The sequence below is a fragment of the Helianthus annuus genome, chromosome 4, assembly GCF_002127325.2.
Source record: "Helianthus annuus cultivar XRQ/B chromosome 4, HanXRQr2.0-SUNRISE, whole genome shotgun sequence".
NCBI classification, from domain to species: Eukaryota; Viridiplantae; Streptophyta; class Magnoliopsida; order Asterales; family Asteraceae; genus Helianthus; species Helianthus annuus.
Window position 1 is genome coordinate 20,884,820 of NC_035436.2, and position 5,944 is coordinate 20,890,763.

A 5,944-nucleotide genomic window follows, 5' to 3' on the forward strand; every position below is an offset into this window, starting at 1 on the left:
AACATTGATTCAACAATCACCCCTAGTTTTGTCAAGTTCCTCATAGGTCTTGAATACTAAGTAAGACCTGAAGTTTTTTCACCTTAATACTCGGTCTCTTGTGTTCGCTTTGTATCAACACCTTTGCTGCAGCCGACACAACACCGCACCCTTTGTTTTCTAACTCCTTTGTGATCACACTCAATATTTGTCGAAACACTTGAACCATCAGCCACAAATAAACATGGCAACATCCTCTCTCTTTCACCTTGATTAAAACTGCTACTTCACCACCTTTTCTATTGTTGATCCTATCTAACATTGCACTACACCTGGGTTTTAACCTTTAATCAAGCCTACAATCATTGTTGCTTGATTGCTATGTCTTGTTGTTGATTACAACCTTGATTACTACAACCTGTTGTTGTCGGTTGATCAACAAACACCCTCTTGCACTTGAAAACCTCCTAAATTAATAAACCGTTTTGATACCAATTGTTGGAAATTAGGTCTTCTTCAATATAATCAAACAATAGATTTAACAAGGAAAACTATTCGATTAAAATCGAAGATACATAAACCTTAAACTATAACTCCTATATATATATATATATATATGTGTATATGTATATATATTAAACAAATCTTAAAATCCAAGAAACATACCTAGACTAGAATTAGGAAACTAAATAATAATAATAAAATAAAACTACCATAAATACTAAATTTTTTTTGTTTAAAATAAACTAAATTATTTAGCATCCTTAAACTTTTGAATATTATAAGATTAATTCCAAGAGAAGTATGAGAACCTATGTCACATACTCACATTCAAAACGTATGTGAAGGTTTGTCAAATACACCCAATGTTTCTAACTTTCACATCTAAGACTTTTAATGATATGTAAGCCTTTGATTATATAACTTACTAGTTTATAGACCTGTGTATTACACGAGTTTATACAATATAAACGATATAATTATATAATCTTTAAAAAACTTTATAAAACTTAAACGATATAATTATATAATCTTTAAAAACTTTATATAACTAACGAACTTTGTTAATTAGTGACGAAATTTTATATAACCGATTTTTATTACCATATGATAGTTCACACACTAACTTGAATTTATCACAAAAACCGCCCCATCTTAATTAGTAACACTGAAAATGCCATAATAGCCGTGTAATACAAAGGTTGAATACTGAAAAGTATGTAATATACAAATTTATATATTATTAATATGAATGAAATTACCTATTACGTCAAATATAAGAGTGTATAAATATAATAATAATTTTTATAATTGTGTATCTTTTAAATATAACTTTTATTTAAAATAAATCTCTAAGACCTCAATTATATTTTGTCACACCCCGATCTCCACGTGTCACCGGTGGGCCCGGTGTGGGGTACAGTGACGTAGTTGGCATCGTCATAGACAAACAACACAATATAATAATGCACAGCGGAAGCAGAATAGATACATTTCAACTTTTAAATAAATTGCAATAATAAATATCACAGTAGTTGAAACGGATCCACAGGCGGATCAAATAAAAATAAGATAAAGTTGTTCAACAGTTTATTTTGTCGTCCGAGCTTGCGAGACTATAGTGGACGCTTTTAGGAAACAGCCAGCCTAGTTCGTATAGTACCTGCACTTAACCTTTTGGGAAAAATACGTCAGTTTACACTGGTAAATACAAATCGACTGACTCATTTTGAAAATGATTGAAAATTGATTTAAATGCACAAGGCATAAATATTTTTATTAACTTGGGATAATTATGCAATATAAACTTGTGAACGAATTACATGTTACTCGTACATTTGGTGGCCCGGGATCTGCTGTCCGGGCTAAAGATTAAATGACACACCACATTAAAGAGTTATACACGCCGGGTGTACGCCTACACCCCGTGCTCTGGTCGTGGCCATCTCGTAAGATAATGCCAAGGATATCCGGGACACGGTCAATAACCCCCCAAAGCCTAAAGTAAGAACAAGACTGTTTAAACGAGTCGCACAAACTATTCAAGACTGTACACCCATAGGTCGCAGGATTTATGCGCTCGATCAAGCGGTATTTTAAATACCGTACCCCAAGCCCGTATAGGGAAAATAAGTCAAAAATGTATTTACCTGAGCAAGTATGAATCACAAACGGTAAGTGTAGGTAGCTTTTACTGGGCCTCCTAATCTGGAACAAAGGTTTATAATAACCTATTAGATTCCTAACGGGTCTTTTATTTAAGCCTAAGCTTGACCGGTTAGTTTTAAGGACGATACGGTACAAGCGCACGATTAAGCGAAAGACCGGATAGAATGTGATTTAGACCCGACAAGTTTGAATACTTGTATAATATGGGTATACTAAATACATTCTGGATTTTGAGATAAAAATGATAACGTTTGACCCGTTTCGGTCAATTTACGCAAACTAGTTACGTAAACTGAACCGAACGCTGAAAGGGCGTTACGGGTAGCCAAAAGAGTCAAATGCAAGTTCCCTGAGATAATATGCTTTAGATATGATATAATATCAGTAAGTTATGTTCTATTATGCCCCGAATGATTTTAAACTCAATCTATGCCTTAGAAGGGCATTTTGGTCATTTAAAAGATTATAAAAGAGTCAATTTGGAATTCCGGGTTACGGGTCTGAATTATACAGTAAATATACTTCATTTAACATATTATAACAGTAGGGTATGACCCATATACCAAACTTAACATTTAAAATCAAACTATGCACCGTAGGGGTATTTTAGTAATTTCACGAGGGCTAAAAATGCCAAAACTGGAAATCTGAGTTTATATACTTATACTTACTGTTATTATATGAAAATATACCAAATACATCAGTAGGTATGAGTCTTATATGTTTAAAATGAGTATAACGCTTACTATGCGCTAAAAATGCTAAAAATGCGATTTAGAGCCATTTCCGGGTTTTTAAAAGAAAGCTGAGATTTTTATATTTCCAGAAGGCTCAAAATAATCTATTTAACATATAAAATCAGTAGAAAAAGGTTTCGGGTCAAAAGAATGTATAAAACTCATTTTATGGCTTAAACGGTCAAAATCGGTATTAACCGAACCGACTAAGTGATCTAAGATCCGTTCAGCCAAAAATTAAATAAAAATCATCAAAAATCCCAAAATATTATATAACATCAGTGGGTAAAAAGTTTTATATCAAAACGTGGCCTGAAATGGGTTATATGCGAAATGCGTCGTTTATGTAACTTTAAAATATAGTTTTACGCTATCGGCCATAACTCAAAATCTGGACCACCAACTGGTCTCAAATTTTCGGTGCAAGTTTATATATTAGAAATAAAGATTTATACTCTTTCACTTTTCCAAAAATCACGTTTTATATCAAAAAGGGCAAAATAGTCAACTTTAAGCATAATTCGGAAACATGCAAATGAATCGGCTAAGCATAGACTCAAGCAACAAAAATTCCAGAGAGTTTTACCAAAATAAAAATGGTCAAAAATACTCTCTAATACAGATCTCAAACATGCATGTACGAATCCGAATCGATAGTCTACGAAAAAGTCGTTTTACAAGACTTTCGGTTCCGATTCGTATTTATACTAAAGATTGTCGAGTTGATGATGATAAAATACATTCTTATCTCCATTAGAAGTTATTTTTGATGATCAAACGAATTGCATGCCATCTACATTACCATTTAAGCTTATTTTTGCAAAAACAACTTCTGTTGACTTTTTAGAAACAAGTTTGACTCGACAATTAGCATGCATAAAGTGGGAATCAGAGAATACCCTTTTGAGGGTTTGTTTCCCACATAAATACCAACATATATGTGGTTTCAATTTGAGAAATGACTGAGTAAAACTCGTTTAATCAAAAAGTCAAACTACAAGAACAACGGTTTTGACTTTTACTAATAATCAAGGCAAGAACAAATTAGAGACTGATATAGAAGCTTACAAAGGTCCTATTGATGCTTAGTTAACACTTAGAGGTGGCCTTGTCGTTCAGATTTGCTCCAGAAAGTCTTGAGAGTGTTCTTGAGAGTTGAGAGCTTCTTGGTCACAATGAAAATGCCAAAGAAATGATCTTTTGATCTGATTTAAAGAGGATTCAGATGTTTGGAGATAGCACACTGTTGCACTAGGCATGCATGGGATTTAATTGGTGCAAAAGGAGGTGGTATTAGCTGTTTTACACTTCAAAAATGGACCAGAATGCAAATAATTCGCGAACTCAGCATCTGATAGTCTCACGCGGCCCGCTTGGGCATGTCCAGGCGGGTCGCCTGGCCTGCTGGTCAGCCAAACAACTTTCACACTTGGCAGATTTGGTCCCTGTTCTTGCACGCGATGTTTCGGCTAGTTATCTTGACTCGTAAACCCCCAAACTTGGTTTCTAAGAACCTTGGGACATTTACCAACATGGTAATGTCCTCGGATAACTTTGCGCTCAACCGAAAAACCATGAAATTCGACGTTGACGCTTTTAACCCCTCAAGTACGGTTTTGGCCATAACTTTCTCATACGTTAACGAAACTTCATGAAATTTTTACCACATATTCTAGTGAGTATATTCTAGCATTACAATGCTTCGGGTCTGCCAAAAGTTCACTCAGAGGTATAAATTCAACATGTTGACACTTTTGGCCCCTATAGTTTGTAATTCCTCACTTTTGTGCAATTTCCGCGTCGTACGATCCATGAACCATCCGTTTAAGGTTATAAAAATTATGTAGGGTTATCATAGAGTCTATTTATCCATTGTTGACACTTTGGACCCTTACGTTCCATAGTTTTCACTGTTTGTCACTTTTAGTCCCTCTAAAGTTTGTTTTCACATACCGGAACCTTATGACACGTGTCAAGACATTATTGGACGAAATTTTTCGAGGTGTTACATCCTCACCCCCTTAAAAGAAATCTCGACCTCGAGATTTACTGAAACAAATGAGGATATTTCTCTTGCATCGTGGATTCCACTTCCCACGTAAATTCGGGACCTCTACGGGCATCCCATTTGACCTTAACAATAGGCACGTGCTTTCTTCGAAGCTTCTTCACCTGTCGATCCTCAATCGACAAAGGTTTTTCTACGAATTTCAAACTCTCATCTATGTGTATATCTGTATGCGGTATAACCAGTGATTCGTCAGCGAAACACTTCTTCAAATTACAGATGTGGAACACATTATGAATAGCGCTAAGCTCTTCAGGCAAATTTAACTTGTAAGCGACTGACCCGACACGTTCGATAATCTCGAAAGGTCCTATATATCTCGGGCTTAGCTTGCCTTTCTTTCCAAATCGCATCACACCCTTCCAGGGCGATACTTTAAGCAATACCTTATCACCTACATCGAAGTGAAAATCTTTGCGCTTAGGATCCGCATAACTTTTCTGCCTATCCCTGGCAGCTTTCAAACGATCGCGAATCTGAACGATCTTGTCTGTCGTCTCAAAGACGATATCTGGTCCTGACAGTTGGACATCCCCAACTTCTGCCCAACAAATGGGCGATCTACACTTTCTACCGTATAAGGCCTCAAAAGGCGCAGCCTTTATGCTGGAATGGTAGCTATTGTTGTAGGAGAATTCAATCAGTGGTAGGTTCTTATCCCAACTACCACCCAAGTCGATCGCACATGCACGAAGCATGTCTTCCAAAGTTTGAATAGTACGCTCACTCTGACCATCAGTCTGAGGATGATAAGCCGTACTAAAATTCAAACAAGTGCCCAACGATTGTTGGAAACTCTTCCAAAAATGCGACGTATATCTAGTATCTCTATCGGAGATAATAGATATAGGTATACCATGTAGCGCTACAATCTTATCGACGTATAATTGAGCTAACATATCGGAGCTATACGTCTCCTTGATGGGTAGAAAATGAGCTGACTTAGTCAGTCTATCTACTATGACCCATATGGTATCATTTCCCTTTTTCT